Source organism: Doryrhamphus excisus, linkage group LG9 (assembly GCF_037039965.1).
Source record: "Doryrhamphus excisus strain RoL-2023G ecotype Guam linkage group LG9, RoL_Dexc_Guam_v1.1, whole genome shotgun sequence".
Taxonomy (NCBI): Eukaryota; Metazoa; Chordata; class Actinopteri; order Syngnathiformes; family Syngnathidae; genus Doryrhamphus; species Doryrhamphus excisus.
This window is the reverse complement of record NC_136365.1, coordinates 14,674,781-14,693,307: the sequence shown is the minus strand read 5'-3', so window position 1 is coordinate 14,693,307 and position 18,527 is coordinate 14,674,781. Positions and strand designations below refer to the sequence as shown.

General features: G+C 51.9%; 65 non-coding genes and 5 pseudogenes across 65 annotated transcripts; all 70 read left to right on the top strand.

Annotated features, from left to right (window-relative positions):
* Positions 1-116: 116 nt before the first annotated feature.
* On the top strand, positions 117-235 carry LOC144899977 (5S ribosomal RNA). Its single transcript, XR_013628312.1, has one exon. It is a non-coding gene; the product is annotated as a 5S ribosomal RNA (ribosomal RNA).
* A 130-nt stretch (positions 236-365) lies between these two features.
* On the top strand, positions 366-484 carry LOC144900767 (5S ribosomal RNA). The gene has a single exon (XR_013628954.1). It is a non-coding gene; the product is annotated as a 5S ribosomal RNA (ribosomal RNA).
* Positions 485-630: 146 nt separating this feature from the next.
* Positions 631-749, top strand: LOC144899885 (5S ribosomal RNA). The gene has a single exon (XR_013628220.1). It is a non-coding gene; the product is annotated as a 5S ribosomal RNA (ribosomal RNA).
* A 130-nt stretch (positions 750-879) lies between these two features.
* On the top strand, positions 880-998 carry LOC144900765 (5S ribosomal RNA). Its single transcript, XR_013628952.1, has one exon. It is a non-coding gene; the product is annotated as a 5S ribosomal RNA (ribosomal RNA).
* Positions 999-1,144: 146 nt separating this feature from the next.
* LOC144900847 (5S ribosomal RNA) lies at positions 1,145-1,263 on the top strand. The gene has a single exon (XR_013629034.1). It is a non-coding gene; the product is annotated as a 5S ribosomal RNA (ribosomal RNA).
* A 130-nt stretch (positions 1,264-1,393) lies between these two features.
* On the top strand, positions 1,394-1,512 carry LOC144900384 (5S ribosomal RNA). The gene has a single exon (XR_013628716.1). It is a non-coding gene; the product is annotated as a 5S ribosomal RNA (ribosomal RNA).
* A 146-nt stretch (positions 1,513-1,658) lies between these two features.
* LOC144900243 (5S ribosomal RNA) lies at positions 1,659-1,777 on the top strand. The gene has a single exon (XR_013628578.1). It is a non-coding gene; the product is annotated as a 5S ribosomal RNA (ribosomal RNA).
* A 130-nt stretch (positions 1,778-1,907) lies between these two features.
* LOC144900414 (5S ribosomal RNA) lies at positions 1,908-2,026 on the top strand. Its single transcript, XR_013628746.1, has one exon. It is a non-coding gene; the product is annotated as a 5S ribosomal RNA (ribosomal RNA).
* Positions 2,027-2,156: 130 nt separating this feature from the next.
* LOC144899955 (5S ribosomal RNA) lies at positions 2,157-2,275 on the top strand. Its single transcript, XR_013628290.1, has one exon. It is a non-coding gene; the product is annotated as a 5S ribosomal RNA (ribosomal RNA).
* Positions 2,276-2,405: 130 nt separating this feature from the next.
* On the top strand, positions 2,406-2,524 carry LOC144900978 (5S ribosomal RNA). The gene has a single exon (XR_013629166.1). It is a non-coding gene; the product is annotated as a 5S ribosomal RNA (ribosomal RNA).
* Positions 2,525-2,654: 130 nt separating this feature from the next.
* Positions 2,655-2,773, top strand: LOC144900609 (5S ribosomal RNA). Its single transcript, XR_013628796.1, has one exon. It is a non-coding gene; the product is annotated as a 5S ribosomal RNA (ribosomal RNA).
* A 146-nt stretch (positions 2,774-2,919) lies between these two features.
* LOC144900324 (5S ribosomal RNA) lies at positions 2,920-3,038 on the top strand. Its single transcript, XR_013628659.1, has one exon. It is a non-coding gene; the product is annotated as a 5S ribosomal RNA (ribosomal RNA).
* A 130-nt stretch (positions 3,039-3,168) lies between these two features.
* On the top strand, positions 3,169-3,287 carry LOC144900872 (5S ribosomal RNA). Its single transcript, XR_013629059.1, has one exon. It is a non-coding gene; the product is annotated as a 5S ribosomal RNA (ribosomal RNA).
* A 146-nt stretch (positions 3,288-3,433) lies between these two features.
* LOC144900846 (5S ribosomal RNA) lies at positions 3,434-3,552 on the top strand. Its single transcript, XR_013629033.1, has one exon. It is a non-coding gene; the product is annotated as a 5S ribosomal RNA (ribosomal RNA).
* Positions 3,553-3,682: 130 nt separating this feature from the next.
* LOC144900608 (5S ribosomal RNA) lies at positions 3,683-3,801 on the top strand. The gene has a single exon (XR_013628795.1). It is a non-coding gene; the product is annotated as a 5S ribosomal RNA (ribosomal RNA).
* Positions 3,802-3,931: 130 nt separating this feature from the next.
* LOC144900397 (5S ribosomal RNA) lies at positions 3,932-4,050 on the top strand. Its single transcript, XR_013628729.1, has one exon. It is a non-coding gene; the product is annotated as a 5S ribosomal RNA (ribosomal RNA).
* Positions 4,051-4,196: 146 nt separating this feature from the next.
* LOC144900607 (5S ribosomal RNA) lies at positions 4,197-4,315 on the top strand. The gene has a single exon (XR_013628794.1). It is a non-coding gene; the product is annotated as a 5S ribosomal RNA (ribosomal RNA).
* A 130-nt stretch (positions 4,316-4,445) lies between these two features.
* LOC144900357 (5S ribosomal RNA) lies at positions 4,446-4,564 on the top strand. The gene has a single exon (XR_013628691.1). It is a non-coding gene; the product is annotated as a 5S ribosomal RNA (ribosomal RNA).
* A 130-nt stretch (positions 4,565-4,694) lies between these two features.
* On the top strand, positions 4,695-4,813 carry LOC144899873 (5S ribosomal RNA). The gene has a single exon (XR_013628207.1). It is a non-coding gene; the product is annotated as a 5S ribosomal RNA (ribosomal RNA).
* Positions 4,814-4,959: 146 nt separating this feature from the next.
* LOC144900705 (5S ribosomal RNA) lies at positions 4,960-5,078 on the top strand. The gene has a single exon (XR_013628892.1). It is a non-coding gene; the product is annotated as a 5S ribosomal RNA (ribosomal RNA).
* Positions 5,079-5,224: 146 nt separating this feature from the next.
* LOC144900845 (5S ribosomal RNA) lies at positions 5,225-5,343 on the top strand. The gene has a single exon (XR_013629032.1). It is a non-coding gene; the product is annotated as a 5S ribosomal RNA (ribosomal RNA).
* Positions 5,344-5,473: 130 nt separating this feature from the next.
* Positions 5,474-5,592, top strand: LOC144900764 (5S ribosomal RNA). The gene has a single exon (XR_013628951.1). It is a non-coding gene; the product is annotated as a 5S ribosomal RNA (ribosomal RNA).
* Positions 5,593-5,722: 130 nt separating this feature from the next.
* LOC144900603 (5S ribosomal RNA) lies at positions 5,723-5,841 on the top strand. The gene has a single exon (XR_013628790.1). It is a non-coding gene; the product is annotated as a 5S ribosomal RNA (ribosomal RNA).
* A 130-nt stretch (positions 5,842-5,971) lies between these two features.
* Positions 5,972-6,090, top strand: LOC144900763 (5S ribosomal RNA). The gene has a single exon (XR_013628950.1). It is a non-coding gene; the product is annotated as a 5S ribosomal RNA (ribosomal RNA).
* A 130-nt stretch (positions 6,091-6,220) lies between these two features.
* On the top strand, positions 6,221-6,339 carry LOC144900762 (5S ribosomal RNA). Its single transcript, XR_013628949.1, has one exon. It is a non-coding gene; the product is annotated as a 5S ribosomal RNA (ribosomal RNA).
* A 146-nt stretch (positions 6,340-6,485) lies between these two features.
* Positions 6,486-6,604, top strand: LOC144900105 (5S ribosomal RNA). Its single transcript, XR_013628440.1, has one exon. It is a non-coding gene; the product is annotated as a 5S ribosomal RNA (ribosomal RNA).
* Positions 6,605-6,734: 130 nt separating this feature from the next.
* Positions 6,735-6,853, top strand: LOC144901011 (5S ribosomal RNA). Its single transcript, XR_013629200.1, has one exon. It is a non-coding gene; the product is annotated as a 5S ribosomal RNA (ribosomal RNA).
* Positions 6,854-6,983: 130 nt separating this feature from the next.
* LOC144900997 (5S ribosomal RNA) lies at positions 6,984-7,102 on the top strand. Its single transcript, XR_013629186.1, has one exon. It is a non-coding gene; the product is annotated as a 5S ribosomal RNA (ribosomal RNA).
* A 130-nt stretch (positions 7,103-7,232) lies between these two features.
* On the top strand, positions 7,233-7,351 carry LOC144900761 (5S ribosomal RNA). Its single transcript, XR_013628948.1, has one exon. It is a non-coding gene; the product is annotated as a 5S ribosomal RNA (ribosomal RNA).
* Positions 7,352-7,497: 146 nt separating this feature from the next.
* On the top strand, positions 7,498-7,616 carry LOC144900844 (5S ribosomal RNA). The gene has a single exon (XR_013629031.1). It is a non-coding gene; the product is annotated as a 5S ribosomal RNA (ribosomal RNA).
* A 130-nt stretch (positions 7,617-7,746) lies between these two features.
* On the top strand, positions 7,747-7,865 carry LOC144900668 (5S ribosomal RNA). The gene has a single exon (XR_013628855.1). It is a non-coding gene; the product is annotated as a 5S ribosomal RNA (ribosomal RNA).
* A 130-nt stretch (positions 7,866-7,995) lies between these two features.
* LOC144900427 (5S ribosomal RNA) lies at positions 7,996-8,114 on the top strand. The gene has a single exon (XR_013628759.1). It is a non-coding gene; the product is annotated as a 5S ribosomal RNA (ribosomal RNA).
* Positions 8,115-8,244: 130 nt separating this feature from the next.
* Positions 8,245-8,363, top strand: LOC144899934 (5S ribosomal RNA). Its single transcript, XR_013628269.1, has one exon. It is a non-coding gene; the product is annotated as a 5S ribosomal RNA (ribosomal RNA).
* Positions 8,364-8,493: 130 nt separating this feature from the next.
* On the top strand, positions 8,494-8,612 carry LOC144900598 (5S ribosomal RNA). Its single transcript, XR_013628785.1, has one exon. It is a non-coding gene; the product is annotated as a 5S ribosomal RNA (ribosomal RNA).
* A 146-nt stretch (positions 8,613-8,758) lies between these two features.
* LOC144900177 (5S ribosomal RNA) lies at positions 8,759-8,877 on the top strand. The gene has a single exon (XR_013628512.1). It is a non-coding gene; the product is annotated as a 5S ribosomal RNA (ribosomal RNA).
* Positions 8,878-9,007: 130 nt separating this feature from the next.
* LOC144900597 (5S ribosomal RNA) lies at positions 9,008-9,126 on the top strand. Its single transcript, XR_013628784.1, has one exon. It is a non-coding gene; the product is annotated as a 5S ribosomal RNA (ribosomal RNA).
* Positions 9,127-9,256: 130 nt separating this feature from the next.
* LOC144900892 (5S ribosomal RNA) lies at positions 9,257-9,375 on the top strand. The gene has a single exon (XR_013629079.1). It is a non-coding gene; the product is annotated as a 5S ribosomal RNA (ribosomal RNA).
* A 130-nt stretch (positions 9,376-9,505) lies between these two features.
* LOC144900596 (5S ribosomal RNA) lies at positions 9,506-9,624 on the top strand. Its single transcript, XR_013628783.1, has one exon. It is a non-coding gene; the product is annotated as a 5S ribosomal RNA (ribosomal RNA).
* Positions 9,625-9,770: 146 nt separating this feature from the next.
* On the top strand, positions 9,771-9,889 carry LOC144900176 (5S ribosomal RNA). The gene has a single exon (XR_013628511.1). It is a non-coding gene; the product is annotated as a 5S ribosomal RNA (ribosomal RNA).
* Positions 9,890-10,019: 130 nt separating this feature from the next.
* On the top strand, positions 10,020-10,138 carry LOC144899949 (5S ribosomal RNA). Its single transcript, XR_013628284.1, has one exon. It is a non-coding gene; the product is annotated as a 5S ribosomal RNA (ribosomal RNA).
* Positions 10,139-10,268: 130 nt separating this feature from the next.
* On the top strand, positions 10,269-10,387 carry LOC144900760 (5S ribosomal RNA). The gene has a single exon (XR_013628947.1). It is a non-coding gene; the product is annotated as a 5S ribosomal RNA (ribosomal RNA).
* A 146-nt stretch (positions 10,388-10,533) lies between these two features.
* On the top strand, positions 10,534-10,653 carry LOC144900032 (5S ribosomal RNA). The gene has a single exon (XR_013628367.1). It is a non-coding gene; the product is annotated as a 5S ribosomal RNA (ribosomal RNA).
* Positions 10,654-10,783: 130 nt separating this feature from the next.
* On the top strand, positions 10,784-10,902 carry LOC144900356 (5S ribosomal RNA). Its single transcript, XR_013628690.1, has one exon. It is a non-coding gene; the product is annotated as a 5S ribosomal RNA (ribosomal RNA).
* A 130-nt stretch (positions 10,903-11,032) lies between these two features.
* On the top strand, positions 11,033-11,151 carry LOC144900065 (5S ribosomal RNA). The gene has a single exon (XR_013628400.1). It is a non-coding gene; the product is annotated as a 5S ribosomal RNA (ribosomal RNA).
* A 146-nt stretch (positions 11,152-11,297) lies between these two features.
* On the top strand, positions 11,298-11,416 carry LOC144900723 (5S ribosomal RNA). Its single transcript, XR_013628910.1, has one exon. It is a non-coding gene; the product is annotated as a 5S ribosomal RNA (ribosomal RNA).
* A 130-nt stretch (positions 11,417-11,546) lies between these two features.
* On the top strand, positions 11,547-11,664 carry LOC144900095 (5S ribosomal RNA). Its single transcript, XR_013628430.1, has one exon. It is a non-coding gene; the product is annotated as a 5S ribosomal RNA (ribosomal RNA).
* A 130-nt stretch (positions 11,665-11,794) lies between these two features.
* On the top strand, positions 11,795-11,913 carry LOC144899896 (5S ribosomal RNA). Its single transcript, XR_013628231.1, has one exon. It is a non-coding gene; the product is annotated as a 5S ribosomal RNA (ribosomal RNA).
* A 130-nt stretch (positions 11,914-12,043) lies between these two features.
* On the top strand, positions 12,044-12,162 carry LOC144900231 (5S ribosomal RNA). Its single transcript, XR_013628566.1, has one exon. It is a non-coding gene; the product is annotated as a 5S ribosomal RNA (ribosomal RNA).
* Positions 12,163-12,292: 130 nt separating this feature from the next.
* On the top strand, positions 12,293-12,411 carry LOC144900759 (5S ribosomal RNA). The gene has a single exon (XR_013628946.1). It is a non-coding gene; the product is annotated as a 5S ribosomal RNA (ribosomal RNA).
* Positions 12,412-12,557: 146 nt separating this feature from the next.
* Positions 12,558-12,666, top strand: LOC144900573 (5S ribosomal RNA; annotated as a pseudogene).
* A 130-nt stretch (positions 12,667-12,796) lies between these two features.
* LOC144899942 (5S ribosomal RNA) lies at positions 12,797-12,915 on the top strand. The gene has a single exon (XR_013628277.1). It is a non-coding gene; the product is annotated as a 5S ribosomal RNA (ribosomal RNA).
* Positions 12,916-13,277: 362 nt separating this feature from the next.
* LOC144900758 (5S ribosomal RNA) lies at positions 13,278-13,396 on the top strand. Its single transcript, XR_013628945.1, has one exon. It is a non-coding gene; the product is annotated as a 5S ribosomal RNA (ribosomal RNA).
* Positions 13,397-13,526: 130 nt separating this feature from the next.
* On the top strand, positions 13,527-13,645 carry LOC144900483 (5S ribosomal RNA; annotated as a pseudogene).
* A 522-nt stretch (positions 13,646-14,167) lies between these two features.
* On the top strand, positions 14,168-14,286 carry LOC144900595 (5S ribosomal RNA). Its single transcript, XR_013628782.1, has one exon. It is a non-coding gene; the product is annotated as a 5S ribosomal RNA (ribosomal RNA).
* Positions 14,287-14,416: 130 nt separating this feature from the next.
* Positions 14,417-14,535, top strand: LOC144900468 (5S ribosomal RNA; annotated as a pseudogene).
* A 290-nt stretch (positions 14,536-14,825) lies between these two features.
* On the top strand, positions 14,826-14,934 carry LOC144900565 (5S ribosomal RNA; annotated as a pseudogene).
* A 123-nt stretch (positions 14,935-15,057) lies between these two features.
* On the top strand, positions 15,058-15,176 carry LOC144899965 (5S ribosomal RNA). Its single transcript, XR_013628300.1, has one exon. It is a non-coding gene; the product is annotated as a 5S ribosomal RNA (ribosomal RNA).
* A 146-nt stretch (positions 15,177-15,322) lies between these two features.
* On the top strand, positions 15,323-15,441 carry LOC144900388 (5S ribosomal RNA). The gene has a single exon (XR_013628720.1). It is a non-coding gene; the product is annotated as a 5S ribosomal RNA (ribosomal RNA).
* Positions 15,442-15,571: 130 nt separating this feature from the next.
* Positions 15,572-15,690, top strand: LOC144900843 (5S ribosomal RNA). Its single transcript, XR_013629030.1, has one exon. It is a non-coding gene; the product is annotated as a 5S ribosomal RNA (ribosomal RNA).
* Positions 15,691-15,836: 146 nt separating this feature from the next.
* LOC144900048 (5S ribosomal RNA) lies at positions 15,837-15,955 on the top strand. The gene has a single exon (XR_013628383.1). It is a non-coding gene; the product is annotated as a 5S ribosomal RNA (ribosomal RNA).
* Positions 15,956-16,085: 130 nt separating this feature from the next.
* LOC144900743 (5S ribosomal RNA) lies at positions 16,086-16,204 on the top strand. Its single transcript, XR_013628930.1, has one exon. It is a non-coding gene; the product is annotated as a 5S ribosomal RNA (ribosomal RNA).
* Positions 16,205-16,334: 130 nt separating this feature from the next.
* On the top strand, positions 16,335-16,453 carry LOC144899882 (5S ribosomal RNA). Its single transcript, XR_013628217.1, has one exon. It is a non-coding gene; the product is annotated as a 5S ribosomal RNA (ribosomal RNA).
* A 130-nt stretch (positions 16,454-16,583) lies between these two features.
* LOC144900501 (5S ribosomal RNA) lies at positions 16,584-16,692 on the top strand (annotated as a pseudogene).
* Positions 16,693-16,822: 130 nt separating this feature from the next.
* LOC144900298 (5S ribosomal RNA) lies at positions 16,823-16,941 on the top strand. Its single transcript, XR_013628633.1, has one exon. It is a non-coding gene; the product is annotated as a 5S ribosomal RNA (ribosomal RNA).
* A 130-nt stretch (positions 16,942-17,071) lies between these two features.
* LOC144900718 (5S ribosomal RNA) lies at positions 17,072-17,190 on the top strand. Its single transcript, XR_013628905.1, has one exon. It is a non-coding gene; the product is annotated as a 5S ribosomal RNA (ribosomal RNA).
* Positions 17,191-17,320: 130 nt separating this feature from the next.
* On the top strand, positions 17,321-17,439 carry LOC144900586 (5S ribosomal RNA). The gene has a single exon (XR_013628781.1). It is a non-coding gene; the product is annotated as a 5S ribosomal RNA (ribosomal RNA).
* Positions 17,440-17,569: 130 nt separating this feature from the next.
* On the top strand, positions 17,570-17,688 carry LOC144900575 (5S ribosomal RNA). The gene has a single exon (XR_013628779.1). It is a non-coding gene; the product is annotated as a 5S ribosomal RNA (ribosomal RNA).
* Positions 17,689-17,834: 146 nt separating this feature from the next.
* LOC144900564 (5S ribosomal RNA) lies at positions 17,835-17,953 on the top strand. Its single transcript, XR_013628778.1, has one exon. It is a non-coding gene; the product is annotated as a 5S ribosomal RNA (ribosomal RNA).
* A 130-nt stretch (positions 17,954-18,083) lies between these two features.
* Positions 18,084-18,202, top strand: LOC144901009 (5S ribosomal RNA). Its single transcript, XR_013629198.1, has one exon. It is a non-coding gene; the product is annotated as a 5S ribosomal RNA (ribosomal RNA).
* Positions 18,203-18,332: 130 nt separating this feature from the next.
* On the top strand, positions 18,333-18,451 carry LOC144900553 (5S ribosomal RNA). Its single transcript, XR_013628777.1, has one exon. It is a non-coding gene; the product is annotated as a 5S ribosomal RNA (ribosomal RNA).
* The last annotated feature ends 76 nt before the right edge of the window (positions 18,452-18,527 follow it).

Sequence of the window (18,527 nt, the reverse complement as noted above, 5' to 3'; positions counted from 1 at the left end):
CTCTCGCCTGACGGAAGAGGGTGCTCTTTCCCACTTGTTGGGGGAAGCAATGATTTTTGTGGGAATCCTGTTGGCCAGTGTCGCCTTCAAAAAGGATTTTTCCAAAATGAGCAAGGGCTTACGGCCATACTACCCTGAGAACGCCAGATCTCGTCCGATCTCGGAAGCTAAGCAGGGGCGGGCCTGGTTAGTACTTGGATGGGAGACCGCCTGGGAATACCAGGTGCTGTAAGCTTTTTATGCTTTCTGCTCTCGCCTGACGGAAGAGGGCGCTCTTTCCCACTCTTTGGGGAAAGCAATGATTTTTGTGGGAATCCTGTTGGCCAGTGTCGCCTTCAAAAAGGATTTTTCCAAAATGAGCAAGGGCTTACGGCCATACTACCCTGAGAACGCCCGATCTCGTCTGATCTCGGAAGCTAAGCAGGGGCGGGCCTGGTTAGTACTTGGATGGGAGACCGCCTGGGAATACCAGGTGCTGTAAGCTTTTTATGCTGTAAGCTTTTTATGCTTTCTGCTCTCGCCTGACGGAAGAGGGCGCTCTTTCCCACTTGTTGGGGAAAGCAATGATTTTTGTGGGAATCCTGTTGGCCAGTGTCGCCTTCAAAAAGGATTTTTCCAAAATGAGCAAGGGCTTACGGCCATACTACCCTGAGAACGCCCGATCTCGTCCGATCTCGGAAGCTAAGCAGGGGCGGGTCTGGTTAGTACTTGGATGGGAGACCGCCTGGGAATACCAGGTGCTGTAAGCTTTTTATGCTTTCTGCTCTCGCCTGACGGAAGAGGGCGCTCTTTCCCACTTGTTGGGGGAAGCAATGATTTTTGTGGGAATCCTGTTGGCCAGTGTCGCCTTCAAAAAGGATTTTTCCAAAATGAGCAAGGGCTTACGGCCATACTACCCTGAGAACGCCCGATCTCGTCTGATCTCGGAAGCTAAGCAGGGGCGGGCCTGGTTAGTACTTGGATGGGAGACCGCCTGGGAATACCAGGTGCTGTAAGCTTTTTATGCTGTAAGCTTTTTATGCTTTCTGCTCTCCCCTGACGGAAGAGGGCGCTCTTTCCCACTTGTTGGGGAAAGCAATGATTTTTGTGGGAATCCTGTTGGCCAGTGTCGCCTTCAAAAAGGATTTTTCCAAAATGAGCACGGGCTTACGGCCATACTACCCTGAGAACGCCCGATCTCGTCCGATCTCGGAAGCTAAGCAGGGGCGGGCCTGGTTAGTACTTGGATGGGAGACCGCCTGGGAATACCAGGTGCTGTAAGCGTTTTATGCTTTCTGCTCTCGCATGACGGAAGAGGGCGCTCTTTCCCACTTGTTGGGGGAAGCAATGATTTTTGTGGGAATCCTGTTGGCCAGTGTCGCCTTCAAAAAGGATTTTTCCAAAATGAGCAAGGGCTTACGGCCATACTACCCTTAGAACGACCGATCTCATTCGATCTCGGAAGCTAAGCAGGGGCGGGCCTGGTTAGTACTTGGATCGGAGACCGCCTGGGAATACCAGGTGCTGTAAGCCTTTTATGCTGTAAGCTTTTTATGGTTTCTGCTCTCCCCTGACGGAAGAGGGCGCTCTTTCCCACTTGTTGGGGAAAGCAATGATTTTTGTGGGAATCCTGTTGGCCAGTGTCGCCTTCAAAAAGGATTTTTCCAAATTGAGCAAGGGCTTACGGCCATACTACCCTGAGAACGCCAGATCTCGTCCGATCTCGGAAGCTAAGCAGGGGCGGGCCTGCTTAGTACTTGGATGGGAGACCGCCTGGGAATACCAGGTGCTGTAAGCTCTTTATGCTTTCTGCTCTCGCCTGACGGAAGAGGGCGCTCTTTCCCACTTGTTGGGGGAAGCAATGATTTTTGTGGGAGTCCTGTTGGCCAGTGTCGCCTTCAAAAAGGATTTTTCCAAAATGAGCAAGGGCTAACGGCCATACTACCCTGAGAACGCCCGATCTCGTCCGATCTCGGAAGCTAAGCAGGGGCGGGCCTGGTTAGTACTTGGATGGGAGACCGCCTGGGAATACCATTTGCTGTAAGCTTTTTATGCTTTCTGCTCTCCCCTGACGGAAGAGGGCGCTCTTTCCCACTTGTTGGGGAAAGCAATGATTTTTGTGGGAATCCTGTTGGCCAGTGTCGCCTTCAAAAAGGATTTTTCCAAAATGAGCAAGGGCTTACGGCCATACTACCCTGAGAACGCCTGATCTCGTCCGATCTCGGAAGCTAAGCAGGGGCGGGCCTGGTTAGTACTTGGATGGGAGACCGCCTGGGAATACCAGGTGCTGTAAGCGTTTTATGCTTTCTGCTCTCGCCTGATGGAAGAGGGCGCTCTTTCCCACTTGTTGGGGGAAGCAATGATTTTTGTGGGAATCCTGTTGGCCAGTGTCGCCTTCAAAAAGGATTTTTCCAAAATGAGCAAGGGCTTACGGCCATACTACCCTGAGAACGCCCGATCTCGTCCGATCTTGGAAGCTAAGCAGGGGCGGGCCTGGTTAGTACTTGGATGGGAGACCTCCTGGGAATACCAGGTGCTGTAAGCTTTTTATGCTTTCTGCTCTCGCCTGACGGAAGAGGGCGCTCTTTCCCACTCTTTGGGGAAAGCAATGATTTTTGTGGGAATCCTGTTGGCCAGTGTCGCCTTCAAAAAGGATTTTTCCAAAATGAGCAAGGGCTTACGGCCATACTACCCTGAGAACGCCCGATCTCGTCCGATCTCGGAAGCTAAGCAGGGGCGGGCCTGGTTAGTACTTGGATGGGAGACCGCCTGGGAATACCAGGTGCTGTAAGCTTTTTATGCTGTAAGCTTTTTATGCTTTCTGCTCTCGCCTGACGGAAGAGGGCGCTCTTTCCCACTTGTTGGGGAAAGCAATGATTTTTGTGGGAATCCTGTTGGCCAGTGTCGCCTTCAAAAAGGATTTTTCCAAAATGAGCAAGGGCTTACGGCCATACTACCCTGAGAACGCCCGATCTCGTCCGATCTCAGAAGCTAAGCAGGGGCGGGCCTTGTTAGTACTTGGATGGGAGACCGCCTGGGAATACCAGGTGCTGTAAGCTTTTTATGCTTTCTGCTCTCGCCTGACGGAAGAGGGCGCTCTTTCCCACTTGTTGGGGGAAGCAATGATTTTTGTGGGAATCCTGTTGGCCAGTGTCGCCTTCAAAAAGGATTTTTCCAAAATGAGCAAGGGCTTACGGCCATACTACCCTGAGAACACCTGATCTCGTCTGATCTCGGAAGCTAAGCAGGGGCGGGCCTGGTTAGTACTTGGATGGGAGACCGCCTGGGAATACCAGGTGCTGTAAGCTTTTTATGCTGTAATCTTTTTATGCTTTCTGCTCTCGCCTGACGGAAGAGGGTGCTCTTTCCCACTTGTTGGGGGAAGCAATGATTTTTGTGGGAATCCTGTTGGCCAGTGTCGCCTTCAAAAAGGATTTTTCCAAAATGAGCAAGGGCTTACGGCCATACTACCCTGAGAACGCCCGATCTCGTCCGATCTCGGAAGCTAAGCAGGGGCGGGCCTGGTTAGTACTTGGATGGGAGACCGCCTGGGAATACCAGGTGCTGTAAGCGTTTTATGCTTTCTGCTCTCGCCTGACGGAAGAGGGCGCTCTTTCCCACTCTTTGGGGAAAGCAATGATTTTTGTGGGAATCCTGTTGGCCAGTGTCGCCTTCAAAAAGGATTTTTCCAAAATGAGCAAGGGCTTACGGCCATACTACCCTGAGAACGCCCGATCTCGTCCGATCTCGGAAGCTAAGCAGGGGCGGGCCTGGTTAGTACTTGGATGGGAGACCGCCTGGGAATACCAGGTGCTGTAAGCTTTTTATGCTTTCTGCTCTCGCCTGACGGAAGAGGGCGCTCTTTCCCACTCTTTGGGGAAAGCAATGATTTTTGTGGGAATCCTGTTGGCCAGTGTCGCCTTCAAAAAGGATTTTTCCAAAATGAGCAAGGGCTTACGGCCATACTACCCTGAGAACGCCCGATCTCGTCTGATCTCGGAACCTAAGCAGGGGCGGGCCTGGTTAGTACTTGGATGGGAGACCGCCTAGGAATACCAAGTGCTGTAAGCTTTTTATGCTGTAATCTTTTTATGCTTTCTGCTCTCGCCTGACGGAAGAGGGCGCTCTTTCCCACTTGTTGGGGAAAGCAATGATTTTTGTGGGAATCCTGTTGGCCAGTGTCGCCTTCAAAAAGGATTTTTCCAAAATGAGCAAGGGCTTACGGCCATACTACCCTGAGAACGCCCGATCTCGTCCGATCTCGGAAGCTAAGCAGGGGCGGGCCTGGTTAGTACTTGGATGGGAGACCGCCTGGGAATACCAGGTGCTGTAAGCTTTTTATGCTTTCTGCTCTCGCCTGACGGAAGAGGGCGCTCTTTCCCACTCTTTGGGGAAAGCAATGATTTTTGTGGGAATCCTGTTGGCCAGTGTCGCCTTCAAAAAGGATTTTTCCAAAATGAGCAAGGGCTTACGGCCATACTACCCTGAGAACGCCCGATCTCGTCCGATCTCGGAAGCTAAGCAGGGGCGGACCTGGTTAGTACTTGGATGGGAGACCGCCTCGGAATACCAGTTGCTGTAAGCTTTTTATGCTTTCTGCTCTCGCCTGACGGAAGAGGGCGCTCTTTCCCACTCTTTGGGGAAAGCAATGATTTTTGTGGGAATCCTGTTGGCCAGTGTCGCCTTCAAAAATGATTTTTCCAAAATGATCAAGGGCTTATGGCCATACTACCCTGAGAACGCCCGATCTCGTCCGATCTCGGAAGCTAAGCAGGGGCGGGCCTGGTTAGTACTTGAATGGGAGACCGCCTGGGAATACCAGGTGCTGTAAGCTTTTTATGCTGTAAGCTTTTTATGCTTTCTGCTCTCGCCTGACGGAAGAGGGCGCTCTTTCCCACTTGTTGGGGAAAGCAATGATTTTTGTGGGAATCCTGTTGGCCAGTGTCGCCTTCAAAAAGGATTTTTCCAAACTGAGAACGGGCTTACGGCCATACTACCCTGAGAACGCCCGATCTCGTCTGATCTCGGAAGCTAAGCAGGGGCGGGCCTGGTTAGTACTTGGATGGGAGACCGCCTGGGAATACCAGGTGCTGTAAGCCTTTTATGCTGTAAGCTTTTTATGCTTTCTGCTCTCGCCTGACGGAAGAGGGCGCTCTTTCCCACTTGTTGGGGAAAGCAATGATTTTTGTGGGAATCCTGTTGGCCAGTGTCGCCTTCAAAAAGGATTTTTCCAAAATGAGCAAGGGCTTACGGCCATACTACCCTGAGAACGCCCGATCTCGTCCGATCTCGGAAGCTAAGCAGGGGCGGGCCTGGTTAGTACTTGGATGGGAGACCGCCTGGGAATACCAGGTGCTGTAAGCGTTTTATGCTTTCTGCTCTCGCCTGACGGAAGAGGGCGCTCTTTCCCACTTGTTGGGGGAAGCAATGATTTTTGTGGGAATCCTGTTGGCCAGTGTCGCCTTCAAAAAGGATTTTTCCAAAATGAGCAAGGGCTTACGGCCATACTACCCTGAGAACGCCCGATCTCGTCTGATCTCGGAAGCTAAGCAGGGGCGGGCCTGGTTAGTACTTGGATGGGAGACCGCCTGGGAATACCAGGTGCTGTAAGCTTTTTATGCTTTCTGCTCTCGCCTGACGGAAGAGGGCGCTCTTTCCCACTCTTTGGGGAAAGCAATGATTTTTGTGGGAATCCTGTTGGCCAGTGTCGCCTTCAAAAAGGATTTTTCCAAAATGATCAAGGGCTTACGGCCATACTACCCTGAGAACGCCCGATCTCGTCCGATCTCGGAAGCTAAGCAGGGGCGGGCCTGGTTAGTACTTGGATGGGAGACCGCCTGGGAATACCAGGTGCTGTAAGCTTTTTATGCTTTCTGCTCTCGCCTGACGGAAGAGGGTGCTCTTTCCCACTTGTTGGGGGAAGCAATGATTTTTGTGGGAATCCTGTTGGCCAGTGTCGCCTTCAAAAAGGATTTTTCCAAAATGAGCAAGGGCTTACGGCCATACTACCCTGAGAACGCCCGATCTCGTCTGATCTCGGAAGCTAAGCAGGGGCGGGCCTGGTTAGTACTTGGATGGGAGACCGCCTGGGAATACCAGGTGCTGTAAGCTTTTTATGCTTTCTGCTCTCGCCTGACGGAAGAGGGCGCTCTTTCCCACTCTTTGGGGAAAGCAATGATTTTTGTGGGAATCCTGTTGGCCAGTGTCGCCTTCAAAAAGGATTTTTCCAAAATGATAAAGGGCTTACGGCCATACTACCCTGAGAACGCCCGATCTCGTCTGATCTCGGAAGCTAAGCAGGGGCGGGCCTGGTTAGTACTTGGATGGGAGACCGCCTGGGAATACCAGGTGCTGTAAGCTTTTTATGCTGTAAGCTTTTTATGCTTTCTGCTCTCGCCTGACGGAAGAGGGCGCTCTTTCCCACTTGTTGGGGAAAGCAATGATTTTTGTGGGAATCCTGTTGGCCAGTGTCGCCTTCAAAAAGGATTTTTCCAAAATGAGCAAGGGCTTACGGCCATACTACCCTGAGAACGCCCGATCTCGTCCGATCTTGGAAGCTAAGCAGGGGCGGGCCTGTTTAGTACTTGGATGGGAGACCGCCTGGGAATACCAGGTGCTGTAAGCTTTTTATGCTTTCTGCTCTCGCCTGACGGAAGAGGGCGCTCTTTCCCACTCTTTGGGGAAAGCAATGATTTTTGTGGGAATCCTGTTGGCCAGTGTCGCCTTCAAAAATGATTTTTCCAAAATGATCAAGGGCTTACGGCCATACTACCCTGAGAACGCCCGATCTCGTCCGATCTCGAAAGCTAAGCAGGGGCGGGCCTGGTTAGTACTTGGATGGGAGACCGCCTGGGAATACCAGGTGCTGTAAGCTTTTTATGCTTTCTGCTCTCGCCTGACGGAAGAGGGCGCTCTTTCCCACTTGTTGGGGAAAGCAATGATTTTTGTGGGAATCCTGTTGGCCAGTGTCGCCTTCAAAAAGGATTTTTCCAAAATGAGAAAGAGCTTACGGCCTTACTACCCTGAGAACGCCCGATCTCGTCCGATCTCGGAAGCTAAGCAGGGGCGGGCCTGGTTAGTACTTGGATGGGAGACCGCCTGGGAATACCAGGTGCTGTAAGCTTTTTATGCTTTCTGCTCTCGCCTGACTTAAGAGGGCGCTCTTTCCCACTTGTTGGGGGAAGCAATGATTTTTGTGGGAATCCTGTTGGCCAGTGTCGCCTTCAAAAAGGATTTTTCCAAAATGAGCAAGGGCTTACGGCCATACTACCCTGAGAACGCCCGATCTCGTCTGATCTCGGAAGCTAAGCAGGGGCGGGCCTGGTTAGTACTTGGATGGGAGACCGCCTGGGAATACCAGGTGCTGTAAGCTTTTTATGCTGTAAGCTTTTTATGCTTTCTGCTCTCCCCTGACGGAAGAGGGCGCTCTTTCCCACTTGTTGGGGAAAGCAATGATTTTTGTGGGAATCCTGTTGGCCAGTGTCGCCTTCAAAAAGGATTTTTCCAAATTGAGCAAGGGCTTACGGCCATACTACCCTGAGAACGCCCGATCTCGTCCGATCTCGGAAGCTAAGCAGGGGCGGGCCTGGTTAGTACTTGGATGGGAGACCGCCTGGGAATACCAGGTGCTGTAAGCGTTTTATGCTTTCTGCTCTCGCCTGACGGAAGAGGGCGCTCTTTCCCACTTGTTGGGGGAAGCAATGATTTTTGTGGGAATCCTGTTGGCCAGTGTCGCCTTCAAAAAGGATTTTTCCAAAATGAGCAAGGGCTTACGGCCATACTACCCTGAGAACGCCCGATCTCGTCCGATCTCGGAAGCTAAGCAGGGGTGGGCCTGGTTAGTACTTGGATGGGAGACCGCCTGGGAATACCAGGTGCTGTAAGCTCTTTATGCTTTCTGCTCTCGCCTGACGGAAGAGGGCGCTCTTTCCCACTTGTTGGGGGAAGCAATGATTTTTGTGGGAGTCCTGTTGGCCAGTGTCGCCTTCAAAAAGGATTTTTCCAAAATGAGCAAGGGCTTACGGCCATACTACCCTGAGAACGCCCGATCTCGTCTGATCTCGGAAGCTAAGCAGGGGCGGGCCTGGTTAGTACTTGGATGGGAGACCGCCTGGGAATACCATTTGCTGTAATCTTTTTATGCTTTCTGCTCTCCCCTGACGGAAGGGGGCGCTCTTTCCCACTTGTTGGGGAAAGCAATGATTTTTGTGGGAATCCTGTTGGCCAGTGTCGCCTTCAAAAAGGATTTTTCCAAAATGAGCAAGGGCTTACGGCCATACTACCCTGAGAACGCCTGATCTCGTCCGATCTCGGAAGCTAAGCAGGGGCGGGCCTGGTTAGTACTTGGATGGGAGACCACCTGGGAATACCAGGTGCTGTAAGCGTTTTATGCTTTCTGCTCTCGCCTGATGGAAGAGGGCGCTCTTTCCCACTTGTTGGGGGAAGCAATGATTTTTGTGGGAATCCTGTTGGCCAGTGTCGCCTTCAAAAAGGATTTTTCCAAAATGAGCAAGGGCTTACGGCCATACTACCCTGAGAACGCCCGATCTCGTCCGATCTCGGAAGCTAAGCAGGGGCGGGCCTGGTTAGTACTTGGATGGGAGACCGCCTGGGAATACCAGGTGCTGTAAGCTTTTTATGCTGTAAGCTTTTTATGCTTTCTGCTCTCGCCTGACGGAAGAGGGCGCTCTTTCCCACTTGTTGGGGAAAGCAATGATTTTTGTGGGAATCCTGTTGGCCAGTGTCGCCTTCAAAAAGGATTTTTCCAAAATGAGCAAGGGCTTACGGCCATACTACCCTGAGAACGCCCGATCTCGTCCGATCTCGGAAGCTAAGCAGGGGCGGGCCTTGTTAGTACTTGGATGGGAGACCGCCTGGGAATACCAGGTGCTGTAAGCGTTTTATGCTTTCTGCTCTCGCCTGACGGAAGAGGGCGCTCTTTCCCACTCTTTGGGGAAAGCAATGATTTTTGTGGGAATCCTGTTGGCCAGTGTCGCCTTCAAAAAGGATTTTTCCAAAATGAGCAAGGGCTTACGGCCATACTACCCTGAGAACGCCCGATCTCGTCCGATCTCGGAAGCTAAGCAGGGGCGGGCCTGGTTAGTACTTGGATGGGAGACCGCCTGGGAATACCAGGTGCTGTAAGCTTTTTATGCTTTCTGCTCTCGCCTGACGGAAGAGGGCGCTCTTTCCCACTCTTTGGGGAAAGCAATGATTTTTGTGGGAATCCTGTTGGCCAGTGTCGCCTTCAAAAAGGATTTTTCCAAAATGAGCAAGGGCTTACGGCCATACTACCCTGAGAACGCCCGATCTCGTCTGATCTCGGAAGCTAAGCAGGGGCGGGCCTGGTTAGTACTTGGATGGGAGACCACCTGGGAATACCAGGTGCTGTAAGCGTTTTATGCTTTCTGCTCTCGCCTGATGGAAGAGGGCGCTCTTTCCCACTTGTTGGGGGAAGCAATGATTTTTGTGGGAATCCTGTTGGCCAGTGTCGCCTTCAAAAAGGATTTTTCCAAAATGAGCAAGGGCTTACGGCCATACTACCCTGAGAACGCCCGATCTCGTCCGATCTCGGAAGCTAAGCAGGGGCGGGCCTGGTTAGTACTTGGATGGGAGACCGCCTGGGAATACCAGGTGCTGTAAGCTTTTTATGCTGTAAGCTTTTTATGCTTTCTGCTCTCGCCTGACGGAAGAGGGCGCTCTTTCCCACTTATTGGGGAAAGCAATGATTTTTGTGGGAATCCTGTTGGCCAGTGTCGCCTTCAAAAAGGATTTTTCCAAAATGAGCAAGGGCTTACGGCCATACTACCCTGAGAACGCCCGATCTCGTCCGATCTCGGAAGCTAAGCAGGGGCGGGCCTTGTTAGTACTTGGATGGGAGACCGCCTGGGAATACCAGGTGCTGTAAGCGTTTTATGCTTTCTGCTCTCGCCTGACGGAAGAGGGCGCTCTTTCCCACTCTTTGGGGAAAGCAATGATTTTTGTGGGAATCCTGTTGGCCAGTGTCGCCTTCAAAAAGGATTTTTCCAAAATGAGCAAGGGCTTACGGCCATACTACCCTGAGAACGCCCGATCTCGTCCGATCTCGGAAGCTAAGCAGGGGCGGGCCTGCTTAGTACTTGGATGGGAGACCGCCTGGGAATACCAGGTGCTGTAAGCTTTTTATGCTTTCTGCTCTCGCCTGACGGAAGAGGGCGCTCTTTCCCACTCTTTGGGGAAAGCAATGATTTTTGTGGGAATCCTGTTGGCCAGTGTCGCCTTCAAAAAGGATTTTTCCAAAATGAGCAAGGGCTTACGGCCATACTACCCTGAGAACGCCCGATCTCGTCTGATCTCGGAAGCTAAGCAGGGGCGGGCCTGGTTAGTACTTGGATGGGAGACCGCCTGGGAATACCAGGTGCTGTAAGCTTTTTATGCTGTAATCTTTTTATGCTTTCTGCTCTCGCCTGACGGAAGAGGGCGCTCTTTCCCACTTGTTGGGGAAAGCAATGATTTTTGTGGGAATCCTGTTGGCCAGTGTCGCCTTCAAAAAGGATTTTTCCAAAATGAGCAAGGGCTTACGGCCATACTACCCTGAGAACGCCCGATCTCGTCCGATCTCGGAAGCTAAGCAGGGGGGGGGCCTGGTTAGTACTGGGATGGGAGACCGCCTGGGAATACCAGGTGCTGTAAGCTTTTTATGCTTTCTGCTCTCGCCTGACGGAAGAGGGCGCTCTTTCCCACTCTTTGGGGAAAGCAATGATTTTTGTGGGAATCCTGTTGGCCAGTGTCGCCTTCAAAAAGGATTTTTCCAAAATGAGCAAGGGCTTACGGCCATACTACCCTGAGAACGCCCGATCTCGTCCGATCTCGGAAGCTAAGCAGGGGCGGACCTGGTTAGTACTTGGATGGGAGACCGCCTCGGAATACCAGTTGCTGTAAGCTTTTTATGCTTTCTGCTCTCGCCTGACGGAAGAGGGCGCTCTTTCCCACTCTTTGGGGAAAGCAATGATTTTTGTGGGAATCCTGTTGGCCAGTGTCGCCTTCAAAAATGATTTTTCCAAAATGATCAAGGGCTTATGGCCATACTACCCTGAGAACGCCCGATCTCGTCCGATCTCGGAAGCTAAGCAGGGGCTGGCCTGGTTAGTACTTGAATGGGAGACCGCCTGGGAATACCAGGTGCTGTAAGCTTTTTATGCTGTAAGCTTTTTATGCTTTCTGCTCTCGCCTGATGGAAGAGGGCGCTCTTTCCCACTTGTTGGGGAAAGCAATGATTTTTGTGGGAATCCTGTTGGCCAGTGTCGCCTTCAAAAAGGATTTTTCCAAAATGAGAAAGGGCTTACGGCCATACTACCCTGAGAACGCCCGATCTCGTCCGATCTCGGAAGCTAAGCAGGGGCGGGCCTGGTTAGTACTTGGGTGGGAGACCGCCTGGGAATACCAGGTGCTGTAAGCTTTTTATGCTTTCTGCTCTCGCCTGACGGAAGAGGGCGTTCTTTCCCACTTGTTGGGGGAAGCAATGATTTTTGTGGGAATCCTGTTGGCCAGTGTCGCCTTCAAAAAGGATTTTTCCAAAATGAGCAAGGGCTTACGGCCATACTACCCTGAGAACGCCCGATCTCGTCCGATCTCGGAAGCTAAGCAGCGGCGGGCCTGGTTAGTACTTGGATGGGAGACCGCCTGGGAAACCAGGTGCTGTAAGCTTTTTATGCTTTCTGCTCTCGCCTGACGGAAGAGGGCGCTCTTTCCCACTTGTTGGGGAAAGCAATGATTTTTGTGGGAATCCTGTTGGCCAGTGTCGCCTTCAAAAAGGATTTTTCCAAAATGAGCAAGGGCTTACGGCCATACTACCCTGAGAACGCCCGATCTCGTCCGATCTCGGTAGCTAAGCAGGGGCGGGCCTGGTTAGTACTTGGATGGGAGACCGCCTGGGAATACCAGGTGCTGTAAGCGTTTTATGCTTTCTGCTCTCGCCTGACGGAAGAGGGCGCTCTTTCCCACTCTTTGGGGAAAGCAATGATTTTTGTGGGAATCCTGTTGGCCAGTGTCGCCTTCAAAAAGGATTTTTCCAAAATGAGCAAGGGCTTACGGCCATACTACCCTGAGAACGCCCGATCTCGTCCGATCTCGGAAGCTAAGCAGGGGCGGACCTTGTTAGTACTTGGATGGGAGACCGCCTGGGAATACCAGGTGCTGTAAGCTTTTTATGCTTTCTGCTCTCGCCTGACGGAAGAGGGCGCTCTTTCCCACTCTTTGGGGAAAGCAATGATTTTTGTGGGAATCCTGTTGGCCAGTGTCGCCTTCAAAAAGGATTTTTCCAAAATGAGCAAGGGCTTACGGCCATACTACCCTGAGAACGCCCGATCTCGTCTGATCTCGGAAGCTAAGCAGGGGCGGGCCTGGTTAGTACTTGGATGGGAGACCGCCTGGGAATACCAGGTGCTGTAAGCTTTTTATGCTGTAATCTTTTTATGCTTTCTGCTCTCGCCTGACGGAAGAGGGCGCTCTTTCCCACTTGTTGGGGAAAGCAATGATTTTTGTGGGAATCCTGTTGGCCAGTGTCGCCTTCAAAAAGGATTTTTCCAAAATGAGCAAGGGCTTACGGCCATACTACCCTGAGAACCCCCGATCTCGGAAGCACAGCAGGGGCGGGACTGGTTAGTACTTGGATGGGAGACCGCCTGGGAATACCAGGTGCTGTAAGCTTTTCATGCTTTCTGCTCTCGCCTGACGGAAGAGGGCGCTCTTTCCCACTTGTTGGGGGAAGCAATGATTTTTGTGGGAATCCTGTTGGCCAGTGTCGCCTTCAAAAAGGATTTTTCCAAACTGAGCAAGCGCTTACGGCCATACTACCCTGCGAACGCCTGATCTCGTCCGATCTCGGAAGCTAAGCAGGGGCGGGCCTGGTTAGTACTTGGATGGGAGACCACCTGGGAATACCAGGTGCTGTAAGCTTTTTATGCTTTCTGCTCTCGCCTGACGGAGGAGGGCGCTCATTCCCACTCTTTGGGGAAAGCAATGATTTTTGTGGGAATCCTGTTGGCCAGTGTCGCCTTCAAAAAGGATTTTTCCAAAAAGAGCTAGGGCTTACGGCGTTACTACCTTGAGAACCCCCGATCTCGGAAGCTCAGCAGGGGTGGGACTGGTTAGTATTTGGATGGGAGACCGCCTGGGAATACCAGGTGCTGTAAGCTTTTTCTGCTCTCGCCTGACGGAAGAGGGCGCTCTTTCCCACTTGTTGGGGAAAGCAATGATTTTTGTGGGAATCCTGTTGGCCAGTGTCGCCTTCAAAAAGGATTTTTCCAAAGCAAGCAAGGGCTTACGGCCATACTACCCTGAGAACGCCCGATCTCGTCTGATCTCGGAAGCTAAGCAGGGGCGGGCCTGGTTAGTACTTGGATGGGAGACCGCCTGGGAATACCAGGTGCTGTAAGCTTTTTATGCTTTCTGCTCTCGCCTGACGGAAGAGGGCGCTCTTTCCCACTTGTTGGGGGAAGCAATGATTTTTGTGGGAATCCTGTTGGCCAGTGTCGCCTTCAAAAAGGATTTTTCCAAAATGCGTACGTGCTTACGGCCATACTACCCTGAGAACGACTGATCTCGTCTAATCTCGGAAGCTAAGCAGGGGCGGGCCTGGTTAGTACTTGGATGGGAGACCGCCTGGGACTACCAGGTGCTGTAAGCTTTTTATGCTTTCTGCTCTCCCCTGACGGAAGACGGCGCTTTTTCCCACTTGTTGGGGAAAGCAATGATTTTTGTGGGAATCCTTTTGGCCAGTGTCGCCTTCAAAAAGGATTTTTGAAGGCTTTCTCGAGACCACCTGGGAATACCAGGTGCTGTAAGCTTTTTATGCTTTCTGCTCTCGCCTGACGGAGGAGGGCGCTCTTTCCCACTCTTTGGGGAAAGCAATGATTTTTGTGGGAATCCTGTTGGCCAGTGTCGCCTTCAAAAAGGATTTTTCCAAAAAGAGCAAGGGCTTACGGCGTTACTACCTTGAGAACCCCCGATCTCGGAAGCTCAGCAGGGGTGGGACTGGTTAGTATTTGGATGGGAGACCGCCTGGGAATACCAGGTGCTGTAAGCTTTTTCTGCTCTCGCCTGACGGAAGAGGGCGCTCTTTCCCACTTGTTGGGGAAAGCAATGATTTTTGTGGGAATCCTATTGGCCAGTGTCGCCTTCAAAAAGGATTTTTCCAAAGCAAGCAAGGGCTTACGGCCATACTACCCTGAGAACGCCCGATCTCGTCCGATCTCGGAAGCTAAGCAGGGGCGGGCCTGGTTAGTACTTGGATGGGAGACCGCCTGGGAATACCAGGTGCTGTAAGCTTTTTATGCTTTCTGCTCTCGCCTGACGGAAGAGGGCGCTCTTTCCCACTTGTTGGGGGAAGCAATGATTTCTGTGGGAATCCTGTTGGCCAGTGTCGCCTTCAAAAAGGATTTTTCCAAAATGCGTACGTGCTTACGGCCATACTACCCTGAGAACGACTGATCTCGTCTGATCTCGGAAGCTAAGCAGAGGCGGGCCTGGTTAGTACTTGGATGGGAGACCGCCTGGGACTACCAGGTGCTGTAAGCTTTTTATGCTTTCTGCTCTCCCCTGACGGAAGACGGCGCTTTTTCCCACTTGTTGGGGAAAGCAATGATTTTTGTGGGATTCCTTTTGGCCAGTGTCGCCTTCAAAAAGGATTTTTGAAGGTTTTCTCGAGACCACCTGGGAATACCAGGTGCTGTAAGCTTTTTATGCTTTCTGCTCTCGCCTGACGGAGGAGGGCGCTCTTTCCCACTCTTTGGGGAAAGCAATGATTTTTGTGGGAATCCTGTTGGCCAGTGTCGCCTTCAAAAAGGATTTTTCCAAAAAGAGCAAGGGCTTACGGCCATACTACCCTGAGAACCCCCGATCTCGGAAGCTCAGCAGGGGTGGGACTGGTTAGTATTTGGATGGGAGACCGCCTGGGAATACCAGGTGCTGTAAGCTTTTTCTGCTCTCGCCTGACGGAAGAGGGCGCTCTTTCCCACTTGTTGGGGAAAGCAATGATTTTTGTGGGAATCCTGTTGGCCAGTGTCGCCTTCAAAAAGGATTTTTCCAAAGCAAGCAAGGGCTTACGGCCATACTACCCTGAGAAAGCCCGATCTCGTCCGATCTCGGAAGCTAAGCAGGGGCGGGCCTGGTTAGTACTTGGATGGGAGACCGCCTGGGAATACCAGGTGCTGTAAGCTTTTTATGCTGTAAGCTTTTTATGCTTTCTGCTCTCCCCTGACGGAAGACGGCGCTTTTTCCCACTTGTTGGGGAAAGCAATGATTTTTGTGGGAATCCTTTTGGCCAGTGTCGCCTTCAAAAAGGATTTTTCCAAATTGAGCAAGGGCTTACGGCCATACTACCCTGAGAATGCCTGATCTCGTCCAGTCTCGGAAGCTAAGCAGGGGCGGGCCTGGTTAGTACTTGGATGGGAGACCGCCTGGGAATACCAGGTGCTGTAAGCTTTTTATGCTTTCTGCTCTCGCCTGACGGAAGAGGGCGCTCTTTCCCACTTGTTGGGGGAAGCAATGATTTTTGTGGGAATCCTGTTGGCCAGTGTCGCCTTCAAAAAGGATTTTTCCAAAGTGAGCAAGGGCTTACGGCCATACTACCCTGAGAACGCCCGATCTCGTCCGATCTCGGAAGCTAAGCAGGGGCGGGCCTGGTTAGTACTTGGATGGGAGACCGCCTGGGAATACCAGGTGCTGTAAGCGTTTTATGCTGTAAGCTTTTTATGCTTTCTGCTCTCCCCTGACGGAAGAGGGCGCTCTTTCCCACTTGTTGGGGAAAGCAATGATTTTTGTGGGAATCCTGTTGGCCAGTGTCGCCTTCAAAAAGTATTTTTCCAAAATGAGCAAGGGCTTACGGCCATACTACCCTGAGAACGCCTGATCTCGTCCGATCTCGGAAGCTAAGTAGGGGCGGGCCTGGTTAGTACTTGGATGGGAGACCGCCTGGGAATACCAGGTGCTGTAAGCTTTTTATGCTTTCTGCTGTCGCCTGACGGAAGAGGGCGCTCTTTCCCACTCTTTGGGGAAAGCAATGATTTTTGTGGGAATCCTGTTGGCCAGTGTCGCCTTCAAAAAGGATTTTTCCAAAATGAGCAAGGGCTTACGGCCATACTACCCTGAGAACGCCCGATCTCGTCCGATCTCGGAAGCTAAGCAGGGGAGGGCCTGGTTAGTACTTGGATGGGAGACCGCCTGGGAATACCAGGTGCTGTAAGCTTTTTATGCTTTCTGCTCTCCCCTGACGGAAGAGGGCGCTCTTTCCCACTTGTTGGGGAAAGCAATGATTTTTGTGGGAATCCTGTTGGCCAGTGTCGCCTTCAAACAGGATTTTTCCAAAATGAGCAAGGGCTTACGGCCATACTACCCTGAGAACGCCTGATCTCGTCTGATCTCGGAAGCTAAGCAGGGGCGGGCCTGGTTAGTACTTGGATGGGAGACCGCCTGGGAATACCAGGTGCTGTAAGCTTTTTATGCTTTCTGCTCTCGCCTGACGGAAGAGGGCGCTCTTTCCCACTTGTTGGGGGAAGCAATGATTTTTGTGGGAATCCTGTTGGCCAGTGTCGCCTTCAAAAAGGATTTTTCCAAACTAAGCAAGGGCTTACGGCCATACTACCCTGAGAACGTCCGATCTCGGAAGCTAAGCAGGGGCGGGCCTGGTTAGTACTTGGATGGGAGACCGCCTGGGAATACCAGGTGCTGTAAGCTTTTTATGCTTTCTGCTCTCGCCTGACGGAAGAGGGCGCTCTTTCCCACTTGTTGGGGAAAGCAATGATTTTTGTGGGAATCCTGTTGGCCAGTGTCGCCTTCAAAAAGGAATTTTCCAAAATGAGCAAGGGCTTACGGCCATACTACCCTGAGAACGCCAGATCTCGTCCAATCTCGGAAGCTAAGCAGGGGCGGGCCTGGTTAGTACTTGGATGGGAGACCGCCTGGGAATACCAGGTGCTGTAAGCTTTTTATGCTTTCTGCTCTCGCCTGACGGAAGAGGGCGCTCTTTCCCACTTGTTGGGGGAAGCAATGATTTTTGTGGGAATCCTGTTGGCCAGTGTCACCTTCAAAAAGGAATTTTCCAAAGTGAGCAAGGGCTTACGGCCATACTACCCTGAGAACGCCCGATCTCGTCCGATCTCGGAAGCTAAGCAGGGGCGGGCCTGGTTAGTACTTGGATGGGGGACCGCCTGGGAATACCAGGTGCTGTAAGCTTTTTATGCTTTCTGCTCTCCCCTGACGGAAGAGGGCGCTCTTTCCCACTTGTTGGGGAAAGCAATGATTTTTGGGGGAATCCTGTTGGCCAGTGTCGCCTTCAAAAAGGATTTTTCCAAAATGAGCAAGGGCTTACGGCCATACTACCCTGAGAACGCCCGATCTCGTCCGATCTCGGAAGCTAAGCAGGGGCGGGCCTGGTTAGTACTTGGATGGGAGACCGCCTGGGAATACCAGGTGCTGTAAGCTTTTTATGCTTTCTGCTCTCGCCTGACGGAAGAGGGCGCTCTTTCCCACTCTTTGGGGAAAGCAATGATTTTTGTGGGACTCCTGTTGGCCAGTGTCGCCTTCAAAAAGGATTTTTCCAAAATGAGCACGGGCTTACGGCCATACTACCCTGAGAACGCCCGATCTCGTCCGATCTCGGAAGCTAAGCAGGGGCGGGCCTGGTTAGTACTTGGATGGGAGACCGCCTGGGAATACCAGGTGCTGTAAGCTTTTTATGCTGTAAGCTTTTTTTGCTTTCTGCTCTCGCCTGACGGAAGAGGGCGCTCTTTCCCACTTGTTGGGGAAAGCAATGATTTTTGTGGGAATCCTGTTGGCCAGTGTCGCCTTCAAAAAGGATTTTTCCAAATTGAGCAAGTGCTTACGGCCATACTACCCTGAGAACGCCCGATCTCGTCCGATCTCGGAAGCTAAGCAGGGGCGGGCCTGGTTAGTACTTGGATGGGAGACCGCCTGGGAATACCAGGTGCTGTAAGCTTTTTATGCTTTCTGCTCTCGCCTGATGGAAGAGGGCGCTCTTTCCCACTCTTTGGGGAAAGCAATGATTTTTGTGGGAATCCTGTTGGCCAGTGTCGCCTTCAAAAAGGATTTTTCCAAAATGAGCAAGGGCTTACGGCCATACTACCCTGAGAACGCCCGATCTCGTCTGATCTCGGAAGCTAAGCAGGGGCGGACCTGGTTAGTACTTGGATGGGAGACCGCCTGGGAATACCAGGTGCTGTAAGCTTTTTATGCTTTCTGCTCTCGCCTGACGGAAGAGGGCGCTCTTTCCCACTCTTTGGGGAAAGCAATGATTTTTGTGGGAATCCTGTTGGCCAGTGTCGCCTTCAAAAAGGATTTTTCCAAAATGATCAAGGGCTTACGGCCATACTACCCTGAGAACGCCCGATCTCGTCCGATCTCGGAAGCTAAGCAGGGGCGGGCCTGGTTAGTACTTGGATGGGAGACCGCCTGGGAATACCAGGTGCTGTAAGCTTTTTATGCTTTCTGCTCTCGCCTGACGGAAGAGGGCGCTCTTTCCCACTCTTTGGGGAAAGCAATGATTTTTGTGG